Source organism: Gorilla gorilla, chromosome 3 (assembly GCF_029281585.2).
Source record: "Gorilla gorilla gorilla isolate KB3781 chromosome 3, NHGRI_mGorGor1-v2.1_pri, whole genome shotgun sequence".
Lineage (NCBI taxonomy): Eukaryota > Metazoa > Chordata > Mammalia > Primates > Hominidae > Gorilla > Gorilla gorilla.
In genome coordinates, this window is record NC_073227.2 from 48,519,528 (window position 1) to 48,535,313 (window position 15,786).

General features: G+C 43.0%; 1 protein-coding gene across 17 annotated transcripts in view; it reads right to left on the minus strand.

Annotated features, from left to right (window-relative positions):
- The window catches only part of RBM47 (RNA binding motif protein 47), a 208,647-nt gene that overhangs the window by 76,561 nt on the left and 116,300 nt on the right, over positions 1 to 15,786 (minus strand). Inside the window, exon 1 of one of the 17 annotated variants that reach the window (XM_004038596.5) lies at positions 14,512 to 15,165. The exons of the other annotated variants lie outside the window; for them this stretch is intronic. The gene's annotated coding sequence lies outside the window, so the exon portion shown is untranslated. Of the gene's footprint in view, positions 1 to 14,511; positions 15,166 to 15,786 lie in introns of those variants that run through there. 17 annotated transcript variants of the gene reach the window in all.

The window sequence follows — 15,786 nt, forward strand, 5'->3', positions numbered from 1 at the left end:
CGCGCTCAGCCTGTTATTAGAATTTTAAAAATTAAGTTCTATGACTCCTTGGAATAAATTAGATAAACACAGGTCACAATTGCAGGTCTTAGAACCATTGGGTTAATCATATTATAGAGTATTCACTCACTCATTTACTCAGTCATTCATTCAATAAATGTGTGCTTAATGCCTCTCTTTTGCAAGATCCATAATAATATAATTATAACCCTCTATAAACTTTTTTTAGCATAAAGATAACATAAATCCCTAAAACACCTTTGTATTTGGGGTATCCCAAAGCTACTAGCTGTGCTTAAACAATTCTAACATATCTGGTTGTGACATTAAAAAATAGGCCGGGCGCAGTGGCTCATGCCTGTAATCCCAACACTGTGGGAGGCCGAGGCGGGTGGATCACCTGAGGCCAGGAGTTCGAGACCAGCCTCGCCAACAGAGTGAAATCCCGTTCTACTAAAAATACAAAATTAGCCGGGTGTGGTGGTGCATGCCTGTAATCCCAGCTACTTAGGAGGCTGAGTCAGGAGAATCACTTGAACCCTGGAGGTGGAGGTTGCAGTGAGCCGAGATTGTGCCACTGCACTCCAGCCTGGGCGACAAGGGCCAGACTTCGTCCCAAAAAAAAAAAAAAGGGCTGGACTCAGTGGCTCATGCCTGTAATCCCAGCACTTCGGGAGGCCGAGATGGGCAAAATGCTTGAATCCAGGAGTCGAGACCAGCCTGGGCAACAAGGTGAAACCCCATCTCTACAAAAAATACAAACATTAGCTGGGTGTGGTGGTATGTGCCTATAGTCCCAGCTATTCAGGAGGCTGAGGCAGGAGAATCACCTGAGCCCAGGAGGTCGAGGCTGCAGTGAGCCATGACTGTGCCTGGGTGATAAAGCAAGACCCTATCTCCAAATATATATATATATATATATATATATATATATATATATATATATATATATATATATATATATATATAAAACCAACAAAAGTTTCATCTACTTGACCCTAAACAACTTGCCTTAATCAGGGATAACAACATAGTACATAAACTTCTGAATTTTACCAAATGAATTAGAAGGTAGTTTAAGTCATTTTAAAAAATGATTTAGCAACTTTTCTTATGCTTTCTCAATACATTTAAAACCTGATTGACTTACCAGATGTTCCTTTAACCACAATTTTTTCAGTAACAAATCTATCACAGAAAACACTGACCATGGTCGTGACATTCTTTGGTTTTCTATCATGTCTCTTACTCAGGTTTCACTTGTTTCTGAATTTCAAATTCTAAGTTTTGAAAAAATATCTGCAAGTCAATATTTAAACTGGCCACTGGCAATGATTATGTTCTTCATTAAGTTCCTCAATGTTAAAAAAAAAAAACAGCAATATAAAACAAGCGATCCCAGGTGACTGAAGTTTTAACTCAGAGTCCAAATGCTGCATAGAAGAGCAGCTGCTGGCTTCATTTATCGTGACGAGTAAAATAAAACATAGGAAAACAGTCGCAGTTTTAATTTAAGCATAATCTAAACTTCAACTTGATCCTTGCAATGTAGCATTATACCTTATGGAGAAACATGAAGACAAAGGTTGTAATAAAATTTGGATGATAAAAAAAGTTGGATGACGAAGATGTGGAAAGCAGAAAGTGGATTGGTATGCAAAACCCATTTAGGTTCTGCTGCTCACAGTTCTAACCTCAGAGGGTGGAGAGATACACAGCCCATACTTCACATAGTCAGATGCTGAAAACAAGCATCTAGGCCAGTGCCATCCAACAGAGCTTTCTGTAACGATGGAAACACTCTGCGTCTGCACCGTCTAATACAAAAGCCACTGATACGCATGTGCCACGAAGTCCTTGGCATGTGTGTAGTGCAAACAAGGAATTATTTCATTTAATTTTAAACAAATTTAAATAACTGCACTGCATGCAGCTATGGGCTACCATATTGGACAACACAGGTCTGCGTTCACAGGGTAGCTCCTGGACAGAAGAATGAGAGATGTGGGGCAGAGTTAGATCTGTAAGTCTTAGAAATGCTGCACCCACTCTGGTAGAGAAGCTAATCTAACTAATGCCTTTTCCATTGCAATGGTGAGCAGAAGCTTCCAATACGCTTTAATACACTATTAGAAATGTGTGATCAACTTTTCTCAAGAGTCAACAGATGCTCAGATGAGAGTGAAATAAAGCTCAGAAACTCAGAAAATAGTGACCCTATTTTCAGTCTTTTAGTTCTTCTTCTCCAGAGACAGAATTCCCTTTCTGATGCTGACATTAATTACCCACTCAACACCACCACAAGCCCCACAGCGAGGCCCTCAAATGCACACATCTTCTTCCACCCGTCTCCTGCTTGGCCTGCTCGAAGGTTTCCATCCATGTAGACTTGAACACTAACATGGTCTAGAACCTCCATACAGGCCAGTCAGCTCAATAGAATGAATTTACAGAGGCCAAGCTTGAGCATTTTGTAACTGTTTCTGACATATGTCTAAAGCAGGTTGGACTGCCTCACTTCTTGGATGAGAAGGGCGGGTACGTCACATTGGACAAATCACCTGTTATATTGTTTTCATGTTGACACATTTCCCACAGCAAATTTGTTTGATGTGTCCTTGTTATTCTGTTCAAAAAATGGAGTCCGGAACGTCATTTGATGAATACAGCCTGGTCTGAATTGAAGGGAAGTCAAGCATGAAGGAGGAAGTGGACTGAACTCCCTGAATGCTGCTGAGAAATGTTTCCCCAGCTAAGACAGTGTTTTTCCCATCTCTCTGGTAGGGAGGGGTGAGAAGAGGTGAGGAAGAGAGGCCAATGAGTGCTCGTGAATCAGTAAGACTTCAACGACACAGAACTTGAGAACAGTTGAATTTGCTGGGTGCAGTGGCTCAGGCCTGTAATCCCAGCATTTTGGGAGGCTGAGGCAGGAAGATTGCTTGAGCCCAGGAGTTCAAGACCAGCCTGGGCAACATGGGGAAACGCCATCTTTACAAAAAAAGTTAAAAGTCAGCCGGGTGTGGCGACATGCACCTGTAGCTCCAGCTATTCAGGAGGTTGAGGCAGGAAGATCACTTGAGCCCAGGAGGTTGAGGCTGCAGTGAGCAGTAATCATATTGCTGTACTCCAGCCTGAGTTGAGAGAGCAAAACCCTGTCCGAAAAAAAGAGGGCTGGGCGTGGTGGCTCATGCCTACGATCCCAGCACTTTGGGAGGCCAAGGCAGGATGATTGCTTGAGGCTAGGAGTTCAAGACCATCCTCGTCAACATAGTGTAACATTGTACAACGCTGTCTGTACAAAAAAAAAAAAAAAAAAGAATGGAAAAAGAAAATAGTTGAATTTGTTAAGCCTGGACAGACAGAGGACAGTGTTACATCACAGACTCAGAAACAGTGACTAAAGTCTGACATTTCTATCTTCCCTCCTCCTTCACTTCCTGTCTTTGAAACAAGCACTACAAAGACATGAAATCAGAACCTAAAACTGAGAAGAAAGAAAAACTGTCACAGGAGTATGATGAGTCTGCATTAGGCAAAGGACTCTCCTGACAAGGTGGCCTCAAGGTGGAAGGAGGCTGGGTAGATGCTTTTGGAGGTGCTGATGGCCATTAGTAGGTGGTGGGCATTGGGAAGAGAAGGTGTACTTCACATCATGGATGAGGGGATTATTCATGAGAGGTGATTTGCAGGTTTGCCTCTAAGGGAGGACAAGAGTGAAAGAGGAGGAGTGGGTACCAGCAATGCCAGTCCTGGACGTTCTGAAAAGATTCAGAGGATTCCAGTTTGAGAAGTGCTACTAGCGGTGTCCACTGGAAGGTCAAAAAGGTGAAGGTGAAGGGCAGCAGAGACAGTGACTGTGGTTACCCCTCACTGCTGTCCCTCACCTTGGACAGTGTTTACTGTCATTGTCTTGTAGATTTGCCAGCAGAAGGTTTTTAATTATTTCAGTTATTTTTAGAAATAATATGTATTATATGCTGCTTCTCATTATATAAGAAACTCATGGAAAGCATGGAAGAGCCTAAAGAGGGGGGAGAGAAGAATATATGTAAATATATTACACACACACACACAGACACATATATATACATACCTACACACACACAGAGGTATGGCCAGAGATTTCATATTAAAGACAATAGGGACGCAAAAGAGGACACGGAAATAAGCAAAATTAACAATGAAATTAGGCTGGGCATGGAGGCTCACACCTGTAATCCCAGCACTTTGGGAGGCTGCGGTGGGAGGATCTCTTGAATTCAGGAGTTCAAGGCCAGCCTGGGCAACATAGTGAGACCCCCATCTTGGAAAAAAAAGTGAAAAAAAAATTTTTTTAAGGAAATGGTATACCCTCTCATTATGGGTGGGAATTAGAGTGCTCAGATTCTTCAGGGATGGTTTTCTATTTTGCATTCTTTCTTTGGAACAGTATTAGTAGGGATACTGAGTTAAGCATCTTTAAGGTTCTTGACATACATTGACATGCTGTTTTCTGAATAAGGCATACCTGTTTGTGTGGCCACCAGGCATGTATGAGTAAGCTGGGGTCTTTCATGGAAGGGAAATGGTATCTCTCTATTGTTTCCTTCTTTTTTTTTTTTTTGAGATGGAGTCTTGCTGTGTCACTCAGTCTAGAGTGCAGTAGTGCAATCTCAGCTCACTGAAACTTCCACCTCCCAGGTTCAAGAAATTCTCCTGCCTCAGCCTTCCCAGTAGCTGGGATTACAGGCGCCCGCCACCACACCTGACTAATCTTTTTGTATTTTTAGTAGAAACGGGGTTTCACCATGCTGGCCAGGCTGATCTCGAACTCCTGACCTCAAGTGATCCACCCGCCTCGGCCCTCCAAAGTGCTGGGATTACAGGCTTGAGCCACTGCACCCGACCCTCATTGTTGTTTTAATTTGCAGGTTATCTGTGAGGTTGTAAACCAGTATTTTTCTTTTGTGAATTAGACTGTTTATTTCTATTTCCCTCCCCACCTCAGCTTCTATGATAAGGCCTTGTTAATAGAAATTAAATTAAAAGAATATTGGATTACTTATTTGTGCTGAAAGTCCCACCCACCAAAAATTATCACCATTTAATTTGTCCACCTTCTATTCACATTCCTTATTTTGGTCATGGTTTTTGTAGGGCCTAGATATAAGTCATTTGTGAGTTATCTGCCAATGGCAGATTCTTTACCAAAGAAGTACTTGGGGAGGACCAAGGACTGCCAACCTCTGAAGACAAAAAATTGTTGTTTGTATTTTGTTTTTCAGAATAAGCACAAGATTCCTCAATTTTCCTTTAGGCAAAGATAAAGATTTTTATCTTTAAAAGATGCTGGGCTATCAGTTAGGCACGGTGGCACATGCCTGTAGTCCCAGCTGCTCAGGAGGCTGAGGTAAGAGAATTGCTTGAGGCCAGGAGTTTGAGGCCACAGTGGCTGTAATTGCACCACTGCACTCCAGACTGGGTGACAAAGCAAGATCTTGTGTCTAAAAAGAAAAAAAACAGGCTGGGCACGGTGGCTCACGCCTGTAATCCCAGCACTTTGGGAGGCTGAGATGGGTGGCCAGGAGTTCAAGACCAGCCTGGCCAACATGGTGAAACCCCATCTCTACTAAAAACACACAAATTAGCCAGGCATGGTGCTATGTGCCTGTGTTCCCAGCTACTTGGGAAGCTGAGGCTGGAGAATCACTTGAACCCAGTGAGGCGAGATTGTGCCATCGCACTCCAGCCTGGGCGACACAGTAAGACTTCATCTAAAAAAAAAAAAAAAAAAAAAAAAAAGTCTAAAAAAAAAAAAGATGCTGGACTAAAATTTATAAGCCAGCATTCCCTGGTATTTAATTTTTCTATATCCAAATCAACGTTATTTCCTAGAATTTAAAAACATATATATTTTTGGCTGGACGCAGTGGTTCACACCTGTAATCCTAGCACTTTGGGAGGCCAAGGCGGGTAGATCACGAGGTCAGGAGTTCAAGACTAGCCTAGCCAACATAGTGAAACCCCATCTCTACTAAAAATACAAAAAAAAATAGCTGGTTATGGTGGTGTGCGCCTGTAGTCCCCAGCTACTCAGGAGGCTGAGACAGGAGAATCACTTGAACCCAGGAAGCGGACGTTGCAGTGAGCCGAGACCACACCACTGCAGCCTGGGCAACAGAGCGAGAGTCTGTCTCAAACAAAACAAAACAAAACAAAACAAAAAACAAAAAAACTTACTTGTCATTTTATGCAGCAAATAAAGCCCTTATCATATGACAAGTCAATCTTCATTGGGGGTTGGGTGGGCAGTGAGCTGTAACCTTCATTATACGATCTTTCTCTGACCTATCTACTATTAAACAGCAGCAGTGATGGTACAGACAAATTGCTCTAATACTCTTACTAAAAAATGAAACAGTAGGTATTTATTATGGCTTTATAGTAAGAAGCCATTTTATTGGAAAAGCAGAATAAAAGTCTTTGTTCTGTTTCTACTCCAAGTCCAGGTTTGCATTTGTGATTGACAGCAACGGTGCTTACTTAAACAATGGCTAATTTAAATGTTTCACAATCCTCAAGGGAAAAAAATGCCACCTGGGACAATGTTCAATGTCTTGAATTCACTATTAAGTAAGAGTCCGGTTCCGTTGATGTATGCAAATTTCCCTCCAAGGAATCCTGTTCAAAGGGAAGGCAAACTGAGATCTCCTAGACACCCATGATGTGCCAGATACTTTAATATACTGCATATTATCTCAATTAATCCCAACAATAAACACCCATGGTTGGAATCTTTGTGGAAAAGGTAAAAGTTCTATACAGAGAAAGCCACTGCACTGGGAAGGGCAGAGGAGCTCCGCTGTTGACTGGCTCTTTCATTCTGTTACACAGGACAAGACCAGCATGAGGTCAACCTTGTGGCAATGGCTTTTGAACTCAACTGGCTTCCAAGTTACCTTCTGGCTGACTCAGTGTCTCTGAGACCATCCTGAGTGCCAGGGACTTTTGTACCTACCTTGGGTGCTAGAAACCAGTTGATTCTACTTCTTATGTGACCTAAATACTTTGCTCTTTATTGGAGGAAAAGAATGATTCAGATGGAGCCAAACAAGCAGTGGCTTGAATGCCTCTCTCCAATTTTCCTTCAAAAAAATCTTGGTCAGGCGTGGTGGCTCATGCCTATAATCCCAGCACTTTGGGAGGCTGTGGCAGGCGAATCACTTGAGGTCAAAAGTTCGAGACCAGCCTGGCCAACATGGCAAAACCCCATCTCTACCAAAAACACAGATTCTTCTCTGTCACCCAGGCTGGAGTGCAGCGGTGTGATCTTGGCTCGCTGCAACCTCCAGCTCCCGGGTTCAAGCGATTCTCCTGACTCAGCCTCCCGAGTAGCTGGGATCAAAGGCATGCGCCACCACGTCCGACAAATTTTTGTATTTTTAGTAGAGACACGGTTTCACCATGTTGGCCAGGCTGGTCTCGAACTCCTAACCTCAGGTGATCTGCCAGTCTCCACCTTCCAAAGTGCTGGGATTACAGGCATAAGCCACTACACCTGGCCTTAAGCACGTCCATAAACTCCACTTTAAAATACATGATTATTGACTCCCAGGAAACTTCTCAGTAATTCTCACTTGAAATTCACCTAACTTTCTTATGATGATTAAATATTTCCTTATGTATACACACTAAAACCTGATCTTAAAAAAAAAATTCAAAAATTGCTAAATGAAAGTTTTTGAATATATTAATACCATGTGTGTCTGAAAATAACAAGTATTCGTAAGCAAAAATTTAAAATTCCAGAGCTACGGCTGGGCGCGGTGGCTGACGCCTGTAATCCCAACACTTTGGGAGGCCGAGGCGGATGGATCATGAAGTCAGGTATTCAAGACCAGCCTGGCCAAGATGGTGAAACCCCGTCCCTACTAAAAATACAAAAATTAGCCGGGCGTGGTGGGGTGCACCTGTAATCCCAGCTACTTGGGAGGCTGAGGCAAGGAATTACTTGAACCTGGGAGGCGGAGGTTGCAGTGACCCGAGATCGCGCCACTTCACTCCAGCCTGGGCGACCCAGTGAGACTCCATCTCAAAAAAAAAGTCCAGAGCAAGTCTTATTTTTAAAACAAAACAAATTTGAAGGGAAAAAGAGACAAAATGACCTAAGTAAAAAAAGTCAGATGGCTGGCCAGCTCTCCAACAGAAGATAGAAAAGTCTGCAAATTAGCCAGGCGTGGTGGCGCATGCCTGTAATCCCAGCTACTTGGGAGGCTGAGGCAGGAGAATAGCTTCAACCCGGAAGGCGGAGGTTGCGGTGAGCCGAGATCACCCCACTGCACCCCAGCCTGCGCAACAAGAGCGAAACCCCATCTCAAAAAGAAAAGAAAAGTCTGCAGTACGTAAAAGCTGAGCCTCAGGAATCGGAGGTGGAGGAGCCTCAACAGTGTTCTGGCATTGTCTTTGCCAGGACGGGACTGCCCTCTGGTATAACTAACAATTTTCACGTTTTGTTCAGCCTCACTGTAAAGTCATAAAACTTTTCTGATGCTTAGTTTCCTCATGTACAAAACAGCAGCAGTCACCTTCTAGGGTAATTACTGCAGTTAAACAGCCAACACAGAGCACTTAGCAAATACACTCCCAGAAACAGACTTCTTTCCTTCCACCCTTTCAGGTCATAATATTTCAATCCCACCTTAAGATATCACTTAACTTTAAAGAGCTGGCACAGATAGGGAATGATTTTCAGCTCATATAGTCATGTTTTTAATTCCTGAAAATGCTCTGCGTTGTGGTCTGTTCTTACAAAGGAATACTACGCAGCAACAACAGGATAAATTATAACTACATGAAACTATGTGGATGAGCGTCGCCGATAAAGGGTTGAGTGAGAGGCCAGATATAAAAGAGTACATACTGTTGGATTCCATCTTAATGAAGTAAGAATAGCCAAAGGTAATCTATGGTGATACAAGTCAGAATGGTGGTTACCTTGGGTTGAGGGGATAATGGGAGGAGAGGCACGACGATACTGAGATGCTGAAAATATTTTGTGCCTTAATCTGGGTGGTGGTTCCACAGGTACATATACATGTAAAAATTCATCAAGCTGTGTACTTAACAGTCGTGCAGTTTACTGCCTTTATGTTATACACTTCAATGAATATTTAAAATAATATGTTTTCGGCCAGGCACAGTGGCTCATGCCTGTAATGCCAGCACTTTGGTAGGCCAAGGTGGGTGGATCACCTGAGGTCAGGAGTTCGAGACCAGCCTGGCCAACATGGTGAAACCCTGTCTCTACTAAAAATACAAAAATTAGCCAGGTGTGGTGGCGCGTGCCTGTAGCCCAGCTACTTGGGAGGCTGAAGCAGGAGAATTGCTTGAACCTGGGAAGCTGAGGTTGTAGTGAGCTGAGATTGTGCCACTGCACTCCAGCCTGGGCAACAGAGTGAGCCTCCATCTCAAAAAAAAAAATAAATAAATAATAATAATATATTTTTTTCAAAGTAGTTATTTGATTTAATATTTTCTCTGAATGATAAATTCATTCACTGGTGCTTCATAATTGTAGACATCACTTGTATAGGATATTTTCCAAATAACTGAATTTACCCATGTAAGCAAACACACTATTACTTTCTTGGGTAAAAATATTTCTAAAATGATTTGTACCCTGACTATCATTTTAAACAGAGGCTCCAAAGCACATTCTTCTTGGTGAACCAAGGTTATCCATAGAAATTTACATGGTTGGTGACCTGTATTGGCTCATGCCTTTAATCCCAACAGTTTGGGTGGTCTAGGTTGGAGAATTACTTGAGCCCAGGAATTTGAGACCAGTCTGGGCAACATAGTGAGACCCTGTCTCTATAAAATTTTTAAAAAGTAAAGAAACTGGGCCGGGCGCGGTGGCTTACGCCTGTAATCCCAGCACTTTGGGAGGCCAAGGCGGGTGGATCACGAGGTCAGGAGATCGAGACCATCCTGGCTAACACAGTGAAACCCCGTTTCCACGAAAAATACAAAAAAAAAAAATTCTCCAGGCGTGGTGGCGGGCGCCTGTAGTCCCAGCTACTCCGGAGGCTGAGGCAGAATGGTGTGAGCCCGGGAGGCGGAGCTTGCAGTGAGCGGAGATTGCGCCACTGCACTCCAGCCTGGGCGACAGAGTGAGACTCCGTCTCAAAAAAAAAAAAAAAAGTAAAGAAACTGGCCAGGTGCAGTGGCTCACGCCTGTAATCCCAGCACTTTGGGAGGCTGAGGCGGGGGGTGGATCACTTGAGGTCAGGAGTTCAAGACCAGCTTGACCAACATGGTAAAATCCTGTCTCTACTAAAAATACAAAATTAGCCAGGCATGATGGCACACGCCTGTAATCCCAGCTACTTAGGAGGCTGAGGAAGGAGAACTGCTTGAACCTGGGAGGCGGAGGCTGCAATTAGCCAAGATAGTGCCATTGCACTCCAGCCTGGGCAACAAGAGTGAAACTCCATCTCAAAAAAAAAAAAAAAAAAAAAAAGTAAAGAAACTTACATGGTAGAGCTCAGCTGAGATGGGGCAATAGCTTCGGGGACCATTACTTCTGGATTGGATGGCAGCAGTTTTACCCCTTTGTTATATGCCCTATTTCTCACTGTTGTGTGCCTGCCTGTAATCATCCCTGTCCTTCTCATTTGTTTCCTTTCATTCATTTATTCATATATCTGGTACATATTTTTGAACGCGTGGGATATGCTAAGCGCTAGAGATACAGTAGCAAGTTAGACACTCGTGATCCATGACCTAAGGGAACTTAATATTTTAGCAAAAGAGGCAAGCATAAAACAAATACAATGTGTATTTTCAGAGCAAAATTAGAGGACCTCCTTTAGGGGACCTGGGAAGGTCACCTTGAAGAGGTGACATTCAAGAACTATGAGATGAGACCCTATCCCAGAGTGAGCCATTAGTAAGTACTGACTGAATGAATTAGTCCATGTGTGAATGCCTGCTTGAAAGGTCATCAGCCAAGTAGAAAGGAGAAAAGAAAGAGTCGTGATTTATTATGCACTGAGAAACCAGAAATGTTATTGAAAGATGTCTAAACTAAGAGTCAATAGGAGGACGGGCACAATGGCTCACACCTGTAATCCCAACACTTTGGGAGGCTGAGACGGGTGGATCATTTGAGGTCAGGGATTTGAGACCAGACTGGCCAACATGATGAAACCCTGTCTCTACTGAAAAATACAAAGAGTCAACAGGCACTAAGTGAGGTACTAATAGAATTTATGGCATTAATTTTGGCTGCTGTGGGGGCTGTTTTATTGCCTTACTTAAGATCTTGAGTTGCTAGACAACTGAAGGATTTTTCACTATCACTGGGCTAACCTATACGCATTCAGTTTTTACTTCATCCTGCAAAAAGCAAAACCAGCCACATATGGCCCAAGTGTCTGAAGCTTCCTCCAAGTTGCCCGTGTAGTTCTGACTCCGAGCTCCTATGCATGTGACTTTTCTGGCACAGCCACCAGAATCACCTTGAAAGGTTGTCACCTACCTGTTCCTTAACAAAGCCATACAGCTCTGTTCAGAAAAGACAGCAGGCCTGCCTCTTAGGCATTATGGCATGTTGTGAAATGCCTTTTCATTTGGGTCCTATTATTGTCCCCAGAAATTTCAGCCTCATGACATTTTACAAATCAAGAAGAACTTGTAGTCTAAAGGATGGAAGGAGCAGATAACAAACAAGAACCCTTGTAGAGACGTTACTCAATTATATGCCTAATACAGCCAACCTGACATAGAAGCATTATTATCATATCACATTTAATAGCAGCAGAGTTTAAAATGCCAGAAACGTGGGCCAAGTTATTCAGGACTTAACGTGATGCATGACTAGATCTGTCAATAAACTATCATGAAACCATAAGAACCCCTAACAGGAGGATCCAACGTAGCCTTTGTTGATCTTAGTTTCTTACAATTCCTCATGGAAATACTAAATCGGGCTGGGCACAGGGGCTCAAGCCTGTAATCTCAGCACTTTGGGAGGCCGAGGTGGGCAGATCAGTTGAGGTCAGGAGATGGTGAAACCCCATCTCTACTAAAAATACAAAAATTAGCCGGGCGTGGTGGCAGGCGCCTATAGCCCCAGCTACTGGGGAGGCTGAGACAGGAGAATCGCCTGAACCTGGGAGGCACAGGTTACAGTGAGCCAAGATTGTGCCACTGCACTCCAGCCTGGGGGACAGAGTAAGACTCTGTCTCAAAAAAAAAAAAAAAAAAAAAGAAAAAGAAAAAAGAAAAACTAAACAAAAAGATTGTACCGAATATGGATTTTCCTCGTGAAATAAAGGGAAACAAGGAAGGACAAGTGTCTAGAAATGGTTTGTTTTTAGATTTTTGCCCAGAGTCTTTCTGTTCCTTTGATAAAATTTCAGACTCAACACAGGCTCAATCTACTTTAGAAAGTGTGGTATTGCCAGGCGCAGTGGCTCACACCTCTAATCCCAACACTTTGGGAGGCCAAGGCAGGTGGATCACCTGAGGTCAGGAGTTCAAGACCAGTCTGGCCAACATAATGAAACCCCTTCTCTACTAAAAATACAAAAAATTAGCCAGGCATGATGGTAGGCACCTGTAATCCCAGCTACTTGGGAGGCTGAGGCAGGAGAATCTCTTGAACCTGGGAGGTGGAGGTTGCAGAGAGCCGAGATTGCGCCACTGCACTCCAGCCTGGGTGACAGAGTGAGACTTCATCTCAAAAAAAAAAAAAAGAAAAAAAAGGAAAGAAAAGAAAACAAAAAGTGTGCTTTTAATGCATGAATTATTTCACTGGTCAGGGTTTCTATTTTGGATTCACATGGTATGGCTCTCTTTCCCTACTTGATAGACTCAAGCAATCTAAGTGCACCTGTGTAACAGGCAATTGATACAGTAAGTATCAAAATCTTAAAAGAGACATAAGAAAACATTAATCCACTTGTCAAAAGTTACATAAACTTGCAGTGGTCAGAGTAGTGAAATGACTTTCTGCTAAACTCAATTTTCCGATATGCATATAAAAAGATATTAAACCTGCCATGCCTTCAGGGAACTCAAGGTCTTTAACCTCTACAATTGTTAGATTTCTTCCTATTTGCCTGAATATACAAAGCCACAGCGAAGTTTGTCCTGTGGAGGAAATGTCTTCCAATTTTGAAACAATCATTTCTTCCAGCCGTTTTCAAATGACTGGCCACTTCTCAGAAGAAAAAACCCTTGGCTTCTTACTGCAAGCGTCATTGGGCAAAAACATACCCAAATCATGTTCTTTCATAATTGGTGAGCTCTTCAACTTAGTACTGTCCTTGTACAGGCCAAAGATCCCACACCCTTGTTATATTGCCCATTTTATACTGCAACACTTTTCCCCAAGAACTGGCAATTGTAGAAATCTGTTGGAACTATTTTTTTTCCTAGATTTTCCTATAACTGTTTGAGTTTTAACTATTAATAACACAGTTACTGCTATCTGTGTGTGGCATATCATTATTACAATTGATCATACATAAACATTTGATTAAGGCTGTAGCTTTATTATATTTTCTACCCACCGAAAAAAGCTAGATTATAAAGACAGTATTCCCAAGAAGTATTAATTCATTAGTTTCTCCTAAACCATGACCAGTATAGAAAAAGTCGGTCTCAAGCTGGTCTGTTTCAAAAACACAGATTTGAGGATAAGAGGCCGTTTTAAACTGACTTTTTTTTTTTTTTTCTTTTTTGGAGACGGAGTTTCGCTCTTGTCACCCAGGCTGGAGTGCAGTGGCACAATATTGGCTCACTGCAACCTCCGCCTCCGGGGTTCAAGCGATTCTCCTGCCTCAGCCTCCTGAGTAGCTGGGACTACAGGTGCACACCACCATGCTCGGCTAATTTTTGTATTTTTGGTAGAGACGGGGTTTCACCTTGCTGGCCAGGCTCGTCTCGAACTCCTGACCTCAAGTGATCCACCCACCTTGGCCTTCCAAAGTGCTGAGGTTACAGGTGTGAGCCACCGCACCCAGCCTAACCTGACCTTTAATTTGCTGTTATCTTGTCTAAATTTAACAGAATTGGGGGTGGGGTGGGGGGAGAAAGTTTAAAAGTATTTTCATGAAACCAGAACCACCATTTAGCAAAACCTTTAAATGGAATGAATTCCCGAGCTCACAGAAGTGCAAATCGCAAGGTTACACATTGCCTCCTAGAAACACAGCACCTGGTTCTGAACTCTTTGCTAAAGGATTCTGATTCAGCCCACTGGAAAATCTCAAGCACAAGTAGGTTTTCCACTTACTCTCCATTACACACACGTCCCTCTAGCAAAACCAAAAACAGCATTTGATGGAAGCTAAAGATTACAACTATCCGGGGACTCCGAGCCACTGAAAAATAGAGTTTGCAAAGAAATCCCTTTTGCCCCCGTCTTCCCCTAACCATCCCTGCCCCTTCCGCAGAAGGGAACCCAAATCGTATGCAATTTGAAATTTTTAATATGAATATACTAAAGTAGGAAGCACGTACCTGCTAAGCACCTGGCGCTCTCTTTCCCTGCTTGCTCTCTCCTCCCACACTCTGGCAACGGAATGCCCTTCAAAACCATGGCTCAGTGCTTTTGGTAAATGTTTTACGAGACACTAAACAGGCTTGTGTCCCACCCTCAGAGCAAACACCACTGAGGGAACACAATATAATGGTCGAAAAGATATCATGTAATGTACAATAATGAAAATGAACAAGCAGGCTCTATTTCCACACTTCCCCTTAAGGGGGAAAGCAATGTCAAACTTTCAGGTGGTGGGGGCGGAGTTGCAGGAAAGGCTCATAGAAATAAACCTTGACGCTGGAAGCGTTAGAGCAATTTTTTTAAAGGTGGCATTACGATAAGCTCATTGTTCTAATTCTCAAACAAGTCTTGGCTTGCTGAGCTGAAAAACTGTCAAAGGCAAGAGTTAATAAAGGGTGGCATTCACCGGCGAATATGTAGATGCAGTAGCATCTCCACATTGACCACATATTCCTATTTATCAGAGAAAATGCAACTGAAAAAGTGCTCATAAACCATCCTCCACAATAACCAAGGTACTTCCCATTTTCCATATCCTTCAAGTTATTCACAGTTAAGACCCAACTCTGCTCCAAACCAGAAGTTTTGCATTCCATTCAAGTTAACAATTACAACTGGAGGATAACAGAAACTTGCTGGCACCAAACTATTAGAATGTCAGGTGCCTCCTGGTACCACCAGGGTTAATGAGATAAAGAGAGGGTGCCCAGGGATGATCTGTCTGCCTGGTTTTACAGAAACTACCTATGGAGATTGCTAGAGTCTTGGGCCCATGCAAGCAGCACGCACTCATCGGCTACTGGAGGATTGAGTGGGACAGTCTAAGACATGAAAAAGCAGAGTTACTTAGCTACAGTCAAGCCCACTCGCTAAAAAGAGACCAAGACCATCTAGAGAAGAAGCCAGAATTGGCTTTGGTTGCAGAATCACACCCACAGGCAGGATAGGCAAATAAGATAACCCATTCTCTGTCCCCACCCACTCCTCCAATCCCCAAGAGAGCGCTCAGAATTTTGCATTTCCTACCTTTAAAATGTCTGCTGGGTGGAAACAAAACAAAGCAAAACAAAACTGAACCTAGAATTGAGATCATGTGTTTTCTACACTCCAGCTGTGTGACCTTGAGGGAGTAACTTAACCTCCCTGAGCCCGTCTCCTCATCTATAAAGTACAAATGTCTAGAAACACAGAAGTTATTTCCAAGAACTGACAGCTCTCCAGCTCCAGGAGCC